Consider the following 20,211-nt stretch of genomic DNA (forward strand, 5'->3'; position numbering starts at 1 on the left):
AACGTTTACATACAAAGAGTATTTTTTTGACGGATACGCTTCTAGCACGGTCATGGTATGGTACGGTCTAGTGGGCAAAGACCTTTTCCCCTCACTAGCTCGGAAACACGTGTTTTGTCCTTTAATACCAGCGGGTAAAAACGCATTTTATCCACTAGTGGGTAAAGTAATTTGACCTTGAATAAAGTCAAATTAACTGCTTTAAAATTGATAAAAGTAGGTGAATCTAGTAATAAAGATGATTTACCACCTGTGGAACTACTGGAAGCAGTGATAAACGCATTTTTACACACAATGCGTTGTAGTTTCCAAGAAATTTCATCCCTTGGGAGAACTATAGTGAGGGCGGGTGTGTTTTGTGTTACACTCGAGTGCAAATGTATTTTACTTCTCGTGTGTTAAAAAACTCGCAAGTTCAGGATTCTATTCTCGAACCACTCGCTTCGCTCGTAGTTCAACTATAGAATCCTTTCACTTGCTCGTTTTTCAATTCCACACTCGGCGTTAAAATACAACTTTGCCCCCTTGTATAACAAATAACTATTACACAGAGACATCAAGCGTTTCATTATTGTAACGCAAGCGACTGCCATCTTGGCTAGTAACCCTCAAATAAAAGGATGAGCTCGGGACTCCTAATGATTAATTTACCTACTTCCATTAGTTTTCCATTCTTGTTATCTTAAGTAAAGTTTTCTACTTGTCCGTCCTCGTGTTGTTTTTTTTTTTTTTTTTTTATGGGATAGGAGGCAAACGAGCAGACAGGTCGCCTGATGGTAAGCGATATCACCGCCGCCCATGGACACCCGAAACACCAGAGGTGTTGGAGGTGCGTTGCCGGCCTTTAAGATGGGTGTTCTTGAAAGATTAGTTTTGGAAGTTTTTGGATTTTTTACTACCAAACCTATGCTTTCAATCTCAGTTCTCTTAAAAAAATACTAGATATTTCGCCTTTTTTATGTGATATATAAATCTGATTCATACGTTGATAGGTAGGTACTTTGTATATACGCCGATGCACTTTAGTTGTGTTTGTCTACCATTTCCTATTTTTCTCTCTCAGTTATTCTAAGGTTAGCTGGAAGCGATCCCTTAAAGGGATAAGCTCGCCTTTGTACATAACCATTATAATTATTCAATATACTTATAATTTGGTCTATGCAATAAAGTGTTAACTACTACTACTGCTACATACATACATATAGAATGACAGGTTGGCAACCATTTGCCTACGTCACAATTGGACCTTTATCCTATAGTCTACTTCTACGATACCCACGGGAGGAAAAGGGATGGTGAAATTCTTAATCCGTCATCACACGAGCATAAAATATTATTGTCTTCGGTTACCGCGATAGTTACTCATGAAATAAAACTATGGAAATGGATTAAATCGCGTATAATGAATTTAAAATACATCCCGACGTTTCGAACTCTTATTATTATTTTTCTTATTATTTTTTTAACATAGTAATGGTAATTTTTTTGAATATTGTATAACTAGCTTTATTAATAGTGTGTGAACCTGCCTTAGAAATCTATATTATTTATGGTCATGGTTCGTTAATATTTTTTTCTTCTATGTGGGTAGCTTTTGCACATTGTAATTTTTCCTCAGTCACCCGTTGACCACGAACGCTGTAAAGAGTTCGAAACGTCGGGATGTATTTTAAATTCATTATACGCGATTTAATCCGTTTCCATACTTTTATTTCATAAAATATTAATCTATAAATTAAATTCTACACCTTAATTTAGTAAAAAAGTCTCTCATCGTAAGAACCGCAACTAAAACATTGCATAATACTGAAAAGGTGTCACGTGCAATATCCCCGCTGCACACCCGCTGCATAAACAAACTTGTGTCATGACACAACTAATAAGCCTCTTGCCTTTAGGGATTTCAAACCAGTCTGGGAACCCGGCTATCCGGTACGGATCCGGTACGATTTTGGGTGACACACACGCAGACACGCACGCACGCACCCACGCACGCACGCACGCACGCACGTACACGCACACACACAAACACGCACGCACGACTCGACTGATCATCAAAGGCGTCATTTAAGTCATCTGAATAGCATGAAACAAATACTAAACTTAAAAGCTAGCCACTTACTAGATTTAATTGTAATTAAGATTTTGTTCGAAGTCTGTTTGTGTACCTAATAAAGTAAAAAAAAAAAATATCTAAAATAGGTCCTTAAGGATGTTGGCGACATTCCTTCGCTGTAACGCAATGCTGACACGTTGTGCGAGGAAGTTGCCAGCTCTTCAGTTACCAGTTACCTGAACCCTGCTGCGCTGGGACCCCATGGACCTAGAGTTTCTACGCCAAAAGGTATAAAATGGTACTCTTTGCCAAGGCTTGTATTTATTACGTTTCACAATAGCGCAACGACCTAAGTGTTTTTTTTTACTAATATGGATCCGGTAACTCCTGTTAACCGGATCCAGATAAAGATAAAGATAAAGATTATTTATTTGCAAAATGTAGTGATTTACATAGTTGGACAGTAATATTAAGTGCTTACATTTTACTTAAAGAAGCATGCAAATTTTTCTTATTAGCTAGGGATACTTAACTAAGTGTGTACATGTAAATGTTATGTACTAATACCTAATACTAGTATGAGGCTATGAGCTAACTTTGCATCACAACAAAGATTTTTATTAATATTAATTCCTATAATTTACAAGACACATTATTACATTCATATAATTTATTATTATTAATTAATTTATAAGTCATAGGAAATATTCGTTAATTTTATAAAAACACTTATCTAAACAATATTGAGCTAATTTATATTTAAATTCAGGCATGTCAGAGTTCCTTATTTCTACTGGCAATTTATTAAATATTTTTATAGACATACACAAAACATTATTTGAAAAGAATGCTGTCTTCGAGTGGTAAGGATAGCATAAGTCTGAGCCGTTTCGAGACTGATATATTGTAGTGGATGCCTTATTTCTAAATAAACTTATATTATATTTAACAAATAAACTTATCTCATAAATGTATAGTGAGGGCAGTGTCATCACTTTTAACTTATGGAAAAGAGGTCTGCAGGGTTCTGTTTGATGCACACCACATATAGCCCGTATACATTTTTTTTGTAGTAGAAATACTTTTTTCATATTACTACAATTGCCCCAAAGTATTAACCCGTAACGTAAATTGGACATTACATGCCCATTAAATGCTAAGAGTGCAGACTTTTGTGAAGAAAGCTGTGAGATCCTCCGCAGGGCAAATATAAACCTGTTCAGTTTATCAATTAGCATTTCCGTGTGGTCTTTCCAGTTAGTATGGCAATCTAAAATAATACCTAGGAAGCGAATTGACGACACACATTCAATCGAAACACCATTAAAGTTTATTTTTACGTTCGTTGGTTTCCCTTGTGGTGCATAAAATTCCATGAATTTAGTTTTAAGGAGATTAACTTTCAATTTATTATTAACTAACCACATATTTACCTTTTTAAAGACTTGGTTGATTTCCGATTCATAATTTTGGGTATCTTTCTTTTGTACTACTATGGAACAGTCGTCAGCAAAAAGCGTCATCTTGTGTTTGGTAATAGAGGGCAAGTCGTTGATATACACGAGAAAAAGCAATGGTCCAAGGACGCTGCCCTGTGGAACGCCAGTCGTAGCATTAACGCAATCGGATCGATACTTTATTAACGTTTTTGTGGTATCGTCATATTTCTGTATCTCCGTACATTGTACACGTTGGTTTAGATAAGTTCGTATCCAATCGTGGCAGTTCCCTCTAATACCATAGTGGTATAGTTTCGTTAATAGTATGCTATGATTTACTCTGTCAAAAGCCTTTGACATGTCCATAAAAATGCCAGTAACTGATGTGCTATTATTTCTACAAGTCAAAATATTTTTTATTAGATCCATTACAGCTAAGGTTGTCGATTTATTTTTACGAAAACCAAATTGATCTCCGGACAGAAGATTATGCTTTTCAAGAAAATTGGACATTCTATTATGTAAAGTTTTTTCGAAGATTTTCGATAAGACTGGTATGAGCGCTATGGGTCTATAATTTAAAGGGTCTGTTTTATCACCTTTTTTCAGTAAAGGTTTTATAATCGTGAACTTAAGTTTGTCAGGAAATACGCCTTCTGCCATAGACACATTTATTATGTGGCTTAGTACAAAAGCAAACACTGAAATATTTTCTTTTATAATTGATGTAGGTAGTTCATCATAACCAGCTGCTTTGGAGTTTTTTAATGTCATGATTACTCTTGCAACCTCAGCTGGACTTGTCGGGTATAGGTATATTGTTGAGTCTAAGTTTTGTAATTTATATTGGTATTTACTTGTACTTTGTTCGTTATCTGTTAGAGTCGTAAATTGATGATTTAATTTGTTTGCCATTTCTTTTGCATCAGTTACTTTTTGATCTTCAAAAATCATACTGTCAGTGAATTGGCCTGGTTGACGCTTCCCCATGTGAGAGTTTATAATTGACCACGTCGCTTTTGCCACATTATCTGCATTATATATAGAATTGTGATTCTGTAACCTGTGTGACCTCTTGATACATTTTTTTAGTAGAGCAGAGTATTTCCTATAATTAACTTTATGAATATTTTCAGATGAATGAATGCATTTAAGATATAGCTTTCGTTTTGTTTTTATAGCTTTTTTTAATCCTGTAGTTATCCACTTTGGTTTGCAGTTTGCATTTATTCTCACTTTTCTTAGAGGAAAGCACAGATTAAAAAATAAATTAACTATTTCATGGAAATCATCGAAAGCTCTGTTTGTATTATTGCATGACACAATATCGGAAAATGATAAATTTTGCATAGCGTGGTGAAATTTTCTACGATTTTCTAAATTAAAGTCTCTTTTCCATTCGTACCAGTATTTTACATAACTAAGAGACTTTACTGGGACCGATATTATTTGTGCTTTGTGGTCTGAGAGGCACAAGTTGTGTATATTACATTTTCCTGTAGCTTTAAAATTTGTAGCAATGTTGTCGATACATGTGCTAGAGATACTAGTCACTCGTGTTGGCTCATTGATTTGTAATTTAAAATTATAGCTTTGTAAAATTCGTTCAAATTCTGTATTAATCGAATTGGTAGTTAAACGATCTATATTGTAGTCACCACATATTATTACACGTCTAGAGTATTTTTGTGATTTAGTAAGAGTATGCAATAAGTTTTCGATTTTTTCGAAGAATAAATCTAAGTCAGCACCTGGTATTCGGTAGACACATATAATTGTAATATTATGTGATGGTATATTCACACCACAACACTCAAAAACTTTTTCAACACATATATCTTTAATCCATGGCAAAGGGTTAAATTCTATTTCTTCCCGAAGTAAGATACACGTTCCCCCTCTACTTTTCCTTTTACGACAGTAACAAGCTGCCATTTTGAAACCGTGAAGTGTCAAATTAGGTTCATTTCCTAATTGTATAAAATGTTCGGACAGACATAATGCACTTATATGATGATTGTTATTATTCAAGTTTTGCAATGACAGTTCAATGACGTCTAGCTTTCCTAGGGCTCCGGCGATGTTTTGATGCATGACATTAAATGAAGAGTTTGCATCGAAAGGAATGCTGCATGGGTTGCGTCATATTGAGTGTGGACCTTCTACTTATACTACTGCAGCACAATGGAGATGAACATGACTCTCTTATTATATGTATGAGATCGGAGACACTCTTAAATATTACTTTAAGCCCTCTGTTATTAACTGTACCTGCACCTCGTAAAAACATGAAGTTGGTATAAGACAGATTTTTGTTGGAATCCAGAATATAGGCATATTCGTGCCGCGCATTATCTAAGTACAATTGATAATTAAAGTATTCTACCCTTTTGTTATATAAAGCTGCCTTACGACTAAGCTTAAAACTAGGAAGACATATTATAACGTTGGTATGCTGTACTTTTTGAAGTTGTTCTCTTATAAAAATAATTAACTGTGTATAATTCGAAGTTACAGTATAGTCTTTTTCGCCAATATAGATAATACAAAAGTCATTTAAGGTAAAGTTTTGTAATTTTCCTTGTAACTCACTAAATAGTTGTTCAATTCCGCCCCCAGACATGCGATAGTGAAGACACTCATTGAAATATCGGCTGGTGGTTTTTTGTAAGCTAGAATTGTTCGCACTTATAATACACACTTTTGGCGGCGTTGATGTGTCTTTTTGTGCCTCCCGAGTAGATATTTCTGGCGGCGATGGCAGGGTACCTACTTGTTTCTCCTGGGTAGAGTCGCTGGTAAAGTCATGGCTACTGTTTAATGTGACGGAAGAACTCGAAGCTTTGGAAGAGTGTTGATTCAATTGACCTTCTGGCAGCCGTGTGTTTATCTCCCTGGAATACATTTGTATGTGTGAGGTTTTGTAGTCGAGTAATTCTTGCTCAAGTCCATTGATTGCTTGTGTAAGATTCTTAATTTCTTGTTGTGACTCTAGTAGTTCGGTCTGTAGCTTACATATAGTTTGTTCCATTAACATTATCTTAATTGAGCTTTCTGCGTGTAATTTAGATTTTAGACTGTCAATTGGGCTCGTTATCGGTGAACGAACACCTTTACGAAACATGGGCTTTGGTCGTTGCGGTGAGTTACATATGTTTTTTAGTGTGTATAATTCTTGAGATAACTTGTCGTTTTGTCTCATTAGTTCATTTTTTTCAATGATTATATTTTGTAGCTCATTTTCGGTGCTTGCAAGATCAAGTTTCAGTTGATCAATTTCACACTTTAATTCTATTACAACACTGGTGTCGTAAGTTATTTCAAGACTTCTTGATAGATCTTTATCTAAATATTGAAGTGTAGAAGGCATGGAATCATCTATGAGTGACACTGATTCAGTTGACTTCGATTTTGTTAGGCCTTCGTGTTGTCGCACGCAAGGAGAAGCCTCAGCAGGCTCCTGCATCACAGAAGAAGTACTAGTTGCCGGGGACAGGCAGCTAGGAGAAGCCTCAGCAGGCTCCTGTATCACAGACGAAGTGCTGGTCGCCGGGGACAGGCGGCTAGGAGAATCCTCAGCAGGCTCCTGCACCGCAGACGAAGTGCTGGTTTCCGCGGACAGGGGGCTAGGAGAAGCCTCAACAGGCTCCCGCATCGTAGAGGAAGTGCCGGGTGCCGGGGACAGGGGGCTATGAGAAGCCTCAACAGGTTCCCGCATCGTAAAGGAAGTACCGGGTGCCGGGGACAGGGGGCTAGGAGAAGCCTCAACAGGTTCCCGCATCGTAAAGGAAGTACCGGGTGCCGGGGACAGGGGGCTAGGAGAAACCTCAACAGGATCCTGCATCTCAGAGGGAGTCCTGGGTGCCGGGGACAAGCCCTTATTATTTTTCTTCCTTAGTGTTATATTTGGCTCATATTTATATTTTATCAAGGTAGGTTTATTTGTGACGGGGAGGCATGACTGACATGACCATTCCTTTTTGGCTGCTATTGTCATTTGTAGAAACAACTTTGAAGACGTTCCTGAACATTTCAAGTCATATACTCGTTTGCAAGTAGAGCATGTAAGACAGCTTTTGTTTCGAAGCTCATTATTGCACTTCGAGCACACTAGCGCCATCTTCTTTTTGTTGATAAGTCGCTTTGCTTAGCACTGAAACAACCAGGCGCACACGCACAGCGTAGCAAATTATGTTCGTATGTTTGCTTAGAGATGTGTAAGTAGGTCGGTAGATGGCGCTATTCGTGATTACGCCTTGCTAAGCTAATTCACCTCAGCTGTCACTGTCACACCGTGGAGCAGTTACCTAGTCTTTGTTTATAAGCACGCCGATAGATGGCGCTGTTCACTATCTCTATGCAATGTTTATAAGCACGCCGGTAGATGGCGCTGTTCACTATCTCTATGCAATGATGATAAGCGCTAGCTGTCACAGCGTGGAGCAGTCAGCTGACATTTGTTTACATTTGAATTTCACTAACGGATAATTATATTTTTGCGTTTTTAATCACTAATAACTTACTGTTCAGTGTTGTTTTTGATTAAACTTAATCCTATGATTGTCAGATTCACAAATTAGTCACATAATTTCACTTAAGGCACACTCTTTGCAATAAATTGTCAGTGATTGCCGAGTCAAATTTAAATGTTTATAGTATTTTTGTTCGTAATTGTTCACAGTAGATAACACTTCACGTTCATAATTATAGTTCACTCCTAATTGTAATCAGGTTTTTACACAGATATATCAAGTCCAACTATTTTTTAATAAATAAAACACAGAGAGGCGAAGTAAACCGTGGCAGTGGCGCCATCTCTATCTTAGGGTCGGACTTTTTATTCTCGCGGTAATAACGACATGTTTTGTTAGCAAAATGGTGGCGGTTAAGGCATTTGTATTATAAGGCATAGTTGCGGTGCGTGATTTGCCTGACAGGGAGGATATATAATATTGATCAAGTTCGTCTTCAAACTTTGAAAAGTTTCGCTTTGATAATGTCTAATTGGCTACTGCTTCTATGCTGCGTGGTTGTGATTAAAAGAATGTTGTTTAGGTTTTTGAGGTATTATTTTTATTTTTTGTAAATGACCACTTTATTACTTAACTGACCTAAAATTATAATCTAGCTGCTTTCTGTGGGGGTGTTCAATGGGTTGTAAATGAAAATGATATTTTTTCAATGTGGATTTGTATTCAACCGATTGCTTCTAAAGGAAATAAATTAACAATCGCGAAGCGATAAACGCCATACTGACATAAAAAAAAACTTAAAATTCTTGACTATTTGAAATCATTATTTGTAGTAGTAGTAGTAGTAGTAATCACTTTATTGTATACAACAGTTTATATACAATTTGTAGGTACAGAGATACAAAGGCGAGCTTATCCCTATAAGCGATCTCTTCCAGCTAACCTTGGAGTAGATGAGAGGATCGTGGAGGATTTGTATGTCGATTTGGCTTCTCATTTCAAACGGGTTTTCTTTGAATTTGAAAACTTATAAAAAATAAAGATGCTGTACTTTTTCCAGGAACTTAATTATTTTCAGCACTGGAAATATTTTCTCTCTTCAAAGATCCCCCAGTCAACCGCAGCAGAGAAGAAAATAGGTAACAGCCGTAAAACGTTTTCGTACAGCTAAAGACTAATATATAATTAAGACTGCTTGGACCATAAATGTTTCTTCATATTTATTATTAAAAAAAACTGAACTAAAATCCGTAAGTTTAAAAGCTAACTAGTGAGATTGTAAACTGTTGACAAAAAAAATCAATCAATAAAAACGTCAACTGTTTGTATGTACATGGTTCATCGGGTCAATCGGGTAGTCATCGGGTAGTTTACTGTACAATATCAGATTCAGTTAATAGCAGGTGGTATCTAATGGCCCATATCGACCGGCAAAATAGTTAATCTGTGGGCTATTTATATGCTCAGTTAGGCGCTGTAACATTGACTTTCACTGCGAATAAATAAAAATATAAGATTTGAGTTTTGACCTAACTATCACGTTTCCTGACTTCAGCAATCACAAGATGCAAGTATATGTAGGTACAGCACGGCTAGCACATGATTCCCCGCGGGATAGCTCGCGCCGCGACAGACCGCCGTCGCGCTTCCCACTTTTAATTCTCCATCTGTCATTTTTTTCTATATTGGGCAGCACGAGTGTGCATCTCGAGAAATTTGTTCCATGCGACAGTTTATTCCGCGCGCGACGTAGCCAGTGTGGCCGTTTCAACATGGAACAAACTTTTCATTCGTGGCAACACTGAACCGGTAAAAATATAATCGGATAAATGGTGAATAGTTAGCTTTAGAAACGGAACGTCCCTAGTCACGATAACTTTGTCTCCTTCTAGCTGTATTGAGATGGAAGTGATAGAGGTGCTGTGACAGAGGTTATGTCAGTTTGTGTAAAAATTACCATTTGACGTTAGTTTGATTGAGTTTTCCAGTGAGAACATTATTTTATTTATCCTATTTCTGTGAGTGAGATCAAAATGGCTAGTTTACCAAGAAGAAAAGTGTAAGTTTAATAGCAAGGCCATAAAATTTACTAGTCCCTGGTCCGACTGTATTTCCCGTATTGTTTTGCATCTCGAATGCAGGCGTAGGTACCGCGTAAATTGTAAGAAACATTTTATTTCAAAAGAAGAGGAAACCAATTTTGTTCTTATGTATATTGAGAAACGTTTATTTTCAATTGTTCTTTGAAGTGCCTTTGCAAGGAGAATAAGTATTATTCGATTCAAGTAAATGCAATGATCCTTTTCCTTGTATTTATGTATGTATTAAAATTAACTATTTATTGTACAAAACACAAAACACAAATATGACACAGGATAGACAGTACAAAAGCGAACTTATAGGGATTTCTTCTAGCTAACCTTTGAGTAGGTAAAATGTGACTTGTAATAAAATTTAAGCTAGACTTATTGTTTAACTTTTTAGAAATCCTGACTTATTATTATTCTTTGTAAAGGCTGTTTATGTATTAACCGGCAATAATTTGCGTGGTTAACATAATATAGGTTATACTGTGCATCATTTAGTATGTATGTATAAGCAAAGAAGATCAAGTATTATAGAAAGTTACTGTCAAAGTAAAATTTGTAATCATAGTGCACTGTGACTGCCATCTCTCGACACAAGCTTAAAACATTTAAACATCAATTTTCACAATTTTTCTTTAAGGTTCTGAGGTACGTTTTTTTCTTAGACTGTAGCTGTCTATACGGAGTTACATATTATGTCTTTGGTATAAGTAACAAAAGCCTAAATTCGCGTAAAATAGTTATTTTTACTTTCCCATAGATAATGTCAAGGTAAGACTGTCAAAATGTATGGAATAGCCAATAAAATGTCAGTCACGATTTCAGGGTTAGGCTATAATGTAATAAAAGTTGCTCGGGATGACCCATATATTACTGCAGGTTACTCAATATTTTATAATTCTTCGCGATAAATCCAACGACGAGCGACTCGAATTGTCAACTGCCAGCATATCTCCGATCGTACTTGACCCCTTGGCGCTGCGTAGAGATGTGGCCTCGCTCTGCATTTTCTATCGCATGTATAACGGGGAGTGCTCCGAGGAATTGTTCGGATTAATCCCTACCGCTTCTTTCCGCCATCGCCCTACGCGACAACATTTCCATCGTCATCATCTAGATGGCTGGCAGTCCTCAACTGTGCGTTTCTCCAGAAACTTCCTGCCCCGCACAGCTAAACTGTGGAATGAATTGTCGCCTGCGGTATTTCCGGACCGATACGACCTTCAAATCTTCAAGAAAAGAGCGTACGCCCATCTTAAAGGCCGGCAACGCACCTCCAACACCTCTGGTGTTTCGGGTGTCCATGGGCGGCGGTGATCGCTTACCATCAGGCGACCTGTCTGCTCGTTTGCCTCCTATCCCATAAAAAAAAAAATAATAGTACTGATTCAATAGGATTCGGTTGTCTTTTCACAAGAAAATTTTGAAAAAAAAAAATACAATATACATTACGATACAAGTGCGTAAAAAAGGAAGTTCGAAACGAGTGGCGATAAATTAAAACACGACCAAAGGGAGTGTTTTAAATCGACACGAGTTACGAATTTCCTTTTCGCACGTGTATCGTACCGTACGACGTTTTTCAGTACAGATGAGCCTCCGAAGTTTCGACCTGCCATATAATGAACCACTTCTCGCACTAGTGCGTAAAAAAAACTCCATCTGTACTGAAAAATATATTATGCTTCTCATTTCTACGAAATCATGTGACTCATCAAAGCTAGATTCATTTTAGACATTCGAATAATCGCCATAATTGGTTTTCTTTAGTATAGGCCTGCGTCTGAACAAATATCCCGACTATTAGATTTAATTAATTTATAGGCCTTGGGTAGCGGTTTCGACGAAAATATGCCGGCACCAATTTATGAGCAACAAACAAATTGACTTCAATAAATTTTACAGTGTCTTTAGGATGTATTAAAGTTCTTAGTAAATGTTGAGGAGCATTCCATAAAATACCGACCTACCTACCGTTGTCCCATACTAACGCGGTATTTCTGAAAAGTGGAAAAATAAACGTTGATCTCATAAAGGCTAGGGTACACTGAGAGAAATTTGCATTGTGAATTTAACAAGTTCGACTTGTTGCGGTTTATCCGTTTGAATCAGCCAAACGTATGTTTAAAACAACATGGTGTCAGGTTGTTTTTATAAAATCGACTTGTTGATTCAAATATATTGCCGATTCAAATGACAAGTAGCTTGTTGTTTGAACCAAAGAGCACGTAGGCGCTATTTTAACCAAAAAACTTGTTGAACGAACATGAAAACTGGTTGTATTTTCTCTCAGTGTAGAAATAAAGTGTAATTGCAAACGATCCAAATAAAAAAGTTTGAAAACCAAAATTTACTGCAAGATATCATACAATATCTCTGTATTATTTAGACGGCAGCCATAATAGGAAATAGCTAGTCCTAGACTCAAAACTTACGTCCGGCGCTCCCCGGATGCTAATGGCAGGAGCCATTAATGCGTTATCACTTCCGCAAGCGCGGGCGCGCTGCACCATTAATTTTACACCAGAATTAGTGGCATAGTCACTCTGATAATTTTGGACATGTCTGAATAAATCTGGAAAAGGTAGGAGGGTTTTTAAAGTAGAGACACACCTTGGACACTGACGATCAAATATATGAAAGAGGCGCGTTCCTAGCACACAGTCGGTTCATCTTTACTTGTCCTATCATGTAAACAAACGAAACGTCAAATATGATCGATGATTAATATCGATCGTTCCTAACGATAAGTTGTCATCCCAACATTACGACTCATAGACAATCTAGACTTCGTAATGTCAGGAGTTTTTGATGTCATCCGTTCGTAATTACGACTATTGATGAAAATCGTTTTAGAAATGATATTTTTCAGTGGTTTTTTGATTGATTTCAATACTTTGTGAGTTTATTTAAGTGTATAATAACATTTTTAGTGATGGTTAATGTGCAATTCCAGAGAAAAGTGAGATAATGTTTTCCAGCAGTGTTTGTTTACATGATTGGACAAGTAAGGTTGAACTGAGTGTAAGCTCGTGTAGGTAAACGCGTGCTGTTCTTGTAGGAGTGAAATATGACAGGTCGACTGTTCGCGTTTTTGACAGGCGGTAACTGTGAGGTAACCGAGAGTGGGTGGGCGGCACTTTCATCGGGGATCGGGAGTGGCTATACTGTACGATAGTAGGTACTCTTTATTATACTGTGTTAGAGGTGTACTAGTTACGTACAGGAACTTACATTATAATTATTATCTGAAATTTTATTGTTTTCAGACTTAATATTAAGTCAGTATGTCATTGATTTTACAACCTGTTGTTTTTATATAGCCTATTATGTGTCCCACTGCTGGGCAAAGGCCTCCCCTGTTTTTCGCCACTTGTCACGACTCTGTACAGAAGAAAATCCTACAAACTATAAATAAGAAAATATCTTTTTCAGTACAAATGTTACTTTTTGCCCGCAGAAGTGCGCAAAATGGTTCACTTTTTGTCAGGTGAAAACTTCAGAGGGCCATCTGTACTGAAAAATGTACTATTTTAGTTCCTACATATGGTGTTTGTTTCTCGCACTATGTTCGCAAATATCTTGTCAGGTCGAAACTTCAAACTTCCATACACATGTACTATTTTAGATTTTTTTCATAGTGCGGAATATCTTATGTTGCCTAAGTAGCTAGGGTAGTAGCAGTGAATGAAATAATGACATTAATGACAGTATATTAAGATTCTATCTAAATTGAGATACTTAACTATGCTTAATCGTACCAATTATCTGTAAAATTGTTCGGTAAACTACAGCTTTTAATATTGCACCAAATAAAAAAAAGATTTTTCTACGAAAAAAATTAAGCTAAATTAAACAATGTGTTGATCAGTACAAGGTAGAAAATAAATGGCGGACACATTTAGATAAGTCATTTTATCATCAAGTCAAAACGTATTAATAGTACATTACTACAGAGGCCGGATAGGTCTGAGGCGGGCAACCCCATTTCCCGCCGAGGTATGTATAGTGCTTTTCTCAAACATGGTATGAAATAAATAAAGTCTACTGAAAATAGTAACTTTGGATGGCTGTATCTCCTAAACGGTGCGTCGTAGCGCAAAAATAATCGAATTTTCGTTCCCCTTTGATACTTCGTATACGCTTATAAAAAAACAAAAAGTTAAAAAAAAAATAAAAAAAAACGAAAAAAATTTTTTTCTATGAAAACGCACCCAAAATCAAATATTGTCTAGGGCCCGTACCAGTTGCAGTTGGCACGTCTATAAAGCCCCTTATAGTTTTTTTTTTATTGGCTAAATACCTGGATGTTATGTCACAATTATCTGTGTTTGGAAATTAAAAAAGAAGACTTTGCCGGCCTTGGCCTGCAAGGTTTGTATGAAATTCCATTATCTATCAATCGTCCTAGCCGCACCTGCAACGTCATACTTCGCTGCCAATTATAAGGCACATAACATCAATATTTCATACCATGTTTGAGAAAAGGCATTTTAAACGGTCGATATATCGAAAGAAACTTGTAAAAGGATACAAATTACAAATAGTTTTAAACAAGTTAGAGCTATTAAGAAACTTTCTACAGCTAGATAATTTGCTAAGCACACGCCAATTCAAACGTGGCACTGGTAGCGGTAAGAGTGTGCGACTTTCAATCCGGAGTTCGCGGATTCGAACCCCGGCTCATACCAATGACTTTTTAAAACTTTTGATATTTTCCAGTCGCTTTTCAGTGAAATAAAACTTCAGGATTTGAGCCCGTGATCTCCGGGTTGAAGGTCGGGCGTCATTGTCACTCGGCCACCACCGCTTCCTTTATGATTGGCCGGTATACTCTTGAAATTTCGAAGTTATTTAATTTTCCCCTCACTAGCTCGGAAACACGTGTTTTGTCGTTTAATACCAGCGGGTAAAAACGCATTTTATCCACTAGTGAGTAAAGTAATTTGACCTTGATTAAAGTCACTTAACTGCTTTAAAATTGATAAAAGTAGGTGAATCTAGTAATAAAGATGATTTACCACCCGTGGAACTACTGGAAGTAGTGATAAACGCATTGTTTGCGTTGTAGTTTCCTCGCTATAGTGAGGGGAATAGTTTTGTATTACACTCGGGTGCAAATGTATTTTACTTCTCGTGTGTTAAAAAACTCGCAAGTTCAGGATTCTATTCTTGAACCACTCGCTTCGCTTGTGGTTCAACTATAGAATCCTTTCACTTGCTCGTTTTTCAATTCCACACTCGGCGTTAAAATACAACTTTGCCCCCTTGTATAACAAATAACTATTTCATCTTGTGTAATCATTGTGAATTTAATCCCATATTTCCCATAATGCATTCCAACTTCATACGAACGGCCAAAATATGGAACTGACTTCCGTCAAAATTGCACGTCTATTCCCAGTCCACTATAATTTGGGTCTTTTCAATCGACAGTGAATACACATCTTTTGAGTAAACAACTAAACATGCTCCATCCTCAAATGCATCGGCACTTACCATCACGTGAAATTGTGGTCAAAATATAATAATAGAAAATAATGATGGAAGATGGAAGCCCTTTATTAAAATTAGATACCTAAGTGGTATTTGCCTTAAATACATGATGGAGTTAGATATTGTCAATACATACATAAAATCACGCCTGTATCCCATAAAGGGGTAGACAGAGCACATGAAACTATTCAGGTTTCAGTGCCGCTCAACCAGGGGTTGAAAGAAAACGAAATTGTTTGTAGTGACAGGTTGCCAATCTCTCATCTACGTCACTATTTAACAAATATCCTATATAATAGTCGTCTCCTACCCACGGGAAGAGAGGGGATGGTGAAGTTTCATGAGTATTGGGCTAAAAAGATCATAATAGTTTTCCGAAAAATAAACTGCTTTGTTCCTTTGGCGGAGTCACCTATAAAATACTTTGACCGACCAGCGGCACTCAATTTTACTGACGTAAATTGTTTCCACGTTCAACTACAAGTGCTCATATATGCCATTAACCCTGACTACAGAGACTTATAATACTGAAATAGAACCTGGGTTTGTAGCTAAGAGTACCAATCCCTGAGTTAGTGTTCTAGCTCCTGGGCGAACTATACGCATCCCACTCCCACCAATACCGAAAGAGCGATAGAGAGATATATTTTGTAACTACGATACGATACGGAGCATAATTATACTCTTGGCTACAGGCCCCTGAAGTCTGCAGTCATATATAAAATGTTATGGTTTCCTCGCGAACACTAAAAATGCTAATTACTAACAATTAGTGCGATGAACCACGGCTTTTAACCTTTGAATGTCAATGACCAGGGGCTTTATTCGACATGCTTAAACTGACGTTTCGTCTTTGACTTCCATTGAAAATGTTCCGACTTACAATCACTAGCCCTAATTAGGTGACAAGTGTGACAAACAAACCAAACCTTATTAGTAATAAAACAAATTAGATTTTGGGTGCATTATTTTTCAATTTGTACAACCATTACAGTAATCTAATCAAAATTTTATAGAATCAATTTAATAATGTTCACTGTTGATTTTATAATAATAAGCAATTAAACAGTAGACCATGTCGAATAAAGCTCCCAGTAACACAAACAATGGACGCTGTAAAATGAGAGATGAGTTAAAAATGAGTCACAGGCCAATTATAACTGGACTTGAAAATTTTTAAAATATCGAAAGGATATCATTAATTGTCATTCGCTCGTGCTTGCCCAAAGTTGTGTTGATGTTGGTACGATAACTAAACGGCATATTTTAGATATCCTAATGTCATTTTAAGTTTCAATTGGCCTGTTAGGTTTGAATAATAATCATAGGTTATTAAAAAACTGAAATAGATACCATACACTAAAGAAAAGGCGATCAAGCCCACTGGTGGCGAAGCCGGGAATCGAACCCGGAGCTGCAGCTAACACGACTGACGTGATAAACCGCTACACCACCCCGATCGCCAGCGGCTATCACGCCAGCCGGTAGTGGTTTATCACGTCAGCAGCGTTAGCTGGATGGAAACCCGGTTTCGATTCCCGGCTTCGCCACCAGTGGGCTTGATCGCTTTTTCTTTAGCGTACGGTATGTTTATAATTTATATATAGTAGTGTTACTACTTTAAAAAAAAAAACAAATCAAATTATTTTATTAAATATTTAATAAAATAATTTGATTTGTTTCCTACATCGAATCATGTAGGACTTCATTATTACCTTTATTAATTGGGAAAGTTGGGAACAAAGTTTCAAACAATCTTTGTGAGAAAATCTAAAGACGACTGTAGGGCTTCATACGCAAAGGATAAACAACATTTTACTGATGGTTCCAAAACCTCGGAATATCAGTACTCATTCTTGGAGAGGTATTCTGATTTGTTAATAAGGTTATGATATTGTTATAATAACCTTGACGTTAATTATCCCAAGTGCTATTAAAGTGCCATTATTACTTTGCCCAACAGAGGATGGGCATTATGTATAATGCCCGGGCAATTTAATTATTTGAACAGTTATTATCAAACTGCCCACTCACAATGAGCATTATTCATAATGCCCGGGCATTATGTATAGTGCCCGATTTACCACTTGGTCCATAACATCAGCATTCAGAAATATATCTTTGTTCTGTGAAATACCTTGTATTTTAAACTAATTTCTAAGAATTAGACAATTAATAAATATATATAGGAACGACAGTATAAAATTTTCTCCCATACCTTAAAATCTAAACTTAAAAAAAACTTTAAACTGTTTATTTCAAATTAATAATATTACAGTTTCTTAAACCTAGTAGTAATCTTTAAAATCTAAGATTGTAGTAACTAGGTAATACATACTATATTATAGTAATTATTATAATTAATCTATATCAGTGCTATATCTAGATGATAAAAGCATGATTTAGATTAGATTTATCTATTTCATAATATAAAGTTACAATATAAATTATTCTAAGGTAATTTATACGAATTTATATCATGATCGTTAAGTTATTACTATAAACAACGTCAAAATCAATTAAAATAAAATTATATACAAATTTAATACTAGGTACTTAACTTAAAAATATAAATAAAAATTAGTCACAATGTAAATTTTTATGTCGTGCCGTTTTAAAATAAGAGTGTAATCATTACTCACTAATGTTGTCCTTTTAATCAATTGGAATCCAGCTTTCAAATAATAGTAGTGGTTCAATGTACTTTAATAAAAGCTTTTACCGATAAATGATTATTCTGGCATTTGAAAACATCTTGAAATACATCGAGTGGGTTAAAAACATCTTTGTATTTAAATTGGGCGAAGACTGAAAACATTACGTAGATTGAAATTCGCCAGCGTAGATTCACGATGAAGGAATAAATAGTGTTTGTGTCTCTATTTTAGAATAGGGATGACGACTATATAAAAAAATGGCATCCTCTTTTTAATCCGCCAGTTAGATCGTCCAAAAATACTGAACACATATTTTTCGCTTTTTCTACTTAATTAAAAAATACAAAGATATAGAGCGTTAAAGTTCCGGAGTGGGGGCTTGTGACGTCACTTCTAAGTAAAAATTGTACCTAAGCGTGACGTCACGCGAAACTTCAACGGACTGTACCGTCGTCATTTTTCGTTTACGCGAAAAAAGAAAAAATACGTGCCTAAAATTTTTTGGTAATCTAACTGACGGACTAATTAGTTTTTTTTTATACTACGTCGGTGGCAAACAAGTATACGGCCCGCCTGATGGAAAGCGCTCACCGTAACCTATGGACGCCTGCAACTCAAAGAGTGTCACATGCGCGTTGCCACCAGAAACATGTGCACTCCCCTTTGCTGTGTTAAGTCAGCAAAAAGGAGTGTACAAGTTCAAAGGAGGGTTTGGGTTGTCGACGACTCAAAGAACAATTAGACGGAATAAATTAGTTCCGTAAGTCCTCCCGTCGTCAGCACCCCGCATCCTCGTTGAGCTCTGGCAGCCTTACTCACCGGCAGGAACACAACACTATGAGTAGGGTCTAGTGCTATTTGGCTGCGGTCTTCTGTAAGGCGGAAGTACTTCCCCAGTTGGGCTCTGCTCTAGATTCGAGCGAGACGATATCCGCTGTGCTGTGCCCTACCACACAAAGCGGAATATCATTCGCTTTGCCCTACCTCCTACTAAAGTTTTTTTAGTCGTCTCGCCTATTAGATACTAAACCATTCTCATAGGGAAAACATTGTTGAGAGCTGTACATTCATCCATTACTAGTATTTTAATAATAAAACTACCGTGAGACACTGACATATTAAACATGTAAAATCGGGTAACTCACGTAAAATTGTTGAAATCGGCATCGCTCAATGAAAATGCTCCTCTTTACGGATCGAAACATGTCGAGCGATCTTCGACAATTTTACGTGAGTTACCCGATTTTACATGTTTAATATTACTAGTGTTTGTGTAAACTAAAAACGAAGGGGAAATGATTATACATATAATAGTTTTTATACTTAATTATAATGTTCTCTAAATTATAATGCTCTCGAGAAGGACTACGAGGAGATCGGCATGGACTCCGCTGAGGGAGAGGGCGAAGCTGCTGAGGAATATTAAGTGTCATGCACTCACAACTATACATTCCGCTTGAAATGAATGTTGGAATGAATATGACCGGTCTAGAGTAGCGCGTAGTGACCCTGCCTAAGCCGCGGTCCCGGGTTCGAATCCCGGTAAGGGCATTTATTTGTGTGATGAGCACAGATATTTGTTTCTGAGTCATGGATGTTTTCTATGTATATAAGGATGTATTTATCTATATAAGTAAGTATATCGTCGCCTAGCACTAATAGTACAAGCTTTGCTTAGTTTGGGGTTGGGTTGATCTGTGTAAGGTGTCCCCCAACATTTATTGATTTATTATTTATTATTATTTATAGCTACATGCCTTGTATCCAAGTAAATATAAAAGTCGAAAAAGGAAAATCAATTACTATACATAATTAAAATAGTATTAAGGACGATATCGTCGACGAATTGATAATATGCAATGCTTTAAAGGCCTTAGGTACACTTTATTAACATACTTGTACTGTAAGTATCAAAAACATTGAAGATTTATTACTGTAGCGCGTCGATTGAAATGTAAATAAATTATAGTCTGTATCTCATTTAATGAATTGCTATTACATGAT

Source organism: Leguminivora glycinivorella, chromosome 12 (assembly GCF_023078275.1).
Source record: "Leguminivora glycinivorella isolate SPB_JAAS2020 chromosome 12, LegGlyc_1.1, whole genome shotgun sequence".
Classification (NCBI taxonomy): domain Eukaryota; kingdom Metazoa; phylum Arthropoda; class Insecta; order Lepidoptera; family Tortricidae; genus Leguminivora; species Leguminivora glycinivorella.